We start from the raw sequence: 1,460 nt of genomic DNA on the forward strand, positions 1-1,460 counted from the left end.
TCATAGATAAACAAAAACTTAAATAAAAATTTGAGATAAACAATTGTACTCTTCTCTTTTATTTTTCTCTATCATGTTATATTTAATTCATAATATTTGTTGCTGCTCTCTGGGCATGTGCATTTCAAAAGCCGGCATTTTTCTGTCCATTTTTGTTGTTGTTCGTAGTTTCCTTTTTTACTATTGCTCATCTCGTGTAGTATAAAAAGAAACAAAACAAAATGAAAAAAAATAAAAATTTTAGTATTCTAAAAATAGCAACAATTTCCAAATTTGTCTTAAGAACTTCTGAGCCTCTTTCCCTTTTGCTTATTTTTAAGATTAACAAAGGAAAATCATAACTAAAATATAACGTCAGTCTGTTTCGATTTAGAAATAAATAAATTAAATATTTAAGAAGCTGTGGAATGAAAAAAAATTTATTGGTGTGTGTTTTTTTTTATTTTATTCCACTCGAACTACCCTTGCATTGCCAGGGCAAGGGTTGTTGCCCGCTGACAATAGAGCAATGTCCACTCACGAAGGAAGGATACTTATGTGTCTGAGAAAGGATTTTAAGTGATTTAACAAAGATTTTAACAGTTACACGTGTGCAGAGTGTAAAAGAAGAGGTAGGTGACAATAGAGATTTGTGTAGAGGTGTTTGTAGGTTCAGGTGATTGGAGTCAAAAAACCATAATAAACGCTTTTTAAGCACATTTTAGTAAAATGTACTTAATGATTGATTCCCAACTGCAATTATATAAGCCAGAAATCGTTTCACTATAAAAAGTGCTATTCTGTGGCATTTATTAAAACTTAATTAGCGAGTAGATTTATTAAGTTGAATCTCACTAGTTAAAAAAAGTATGGAAAGAGATAGATAAAGTAGTATGGACTGTGAATCAATATATCATCTATAAGAGAAAATAAAATAATTACAGTAAAGAAATGCATAAATAAACACAGTACAAAGGAATTGCTTGAAAGATGTAGTTAAAATAAGATATAAAGAAACTGTACAAGTATTATTATCCTCAATTTATGAGATGAAAATATATCACAGATGAGTGAGAACTAAAACAAAAAAATTGATATTTCCTTTCATATTTTCTAAATCCATATATATATAGGATAATTACAAAAATTCATTTTTTTTATACCCAGCCTGAATTTGAACTTTCCTAAATCTAAATAAAATATTTAGGAAATAGGAAATAAAAATAATTTTGTTTCTACTATTGATCAAATTTGATGGAAAATTCTTATTAATGTTAATATTTTTTTTGGCGGTACTTAAAAAACCAACCGAAATATGTTAGAAAATTGAAACGTACTTTGTAAAATTAATAGGAGAGTTATTAATTTATTTATTTGAATTTATGCAAAGGTTTTTTAATTCAGATTCAATGTTTTTTGTTTTCAATTTTGCGTTATCTTAGTACTCTTAGCTGGCACATTGGCATTAGTTTATTTAAATA

This window comes from Teleopsis dalmanni, chromosome 2, assembly GCF_002237135.1.
Source record: "Teleopsis dalmanni isolate 2A chromosome 2, ASM223713v2, whole genome shotgun sequence".
Taxonomy (NCBI): domain Eukaryota; kingdom Metazoa; phylum Arthropoda; class Insecta; order Diptera; family Diopsidae; genus Teleopsis; species Teleopsis dalmanni.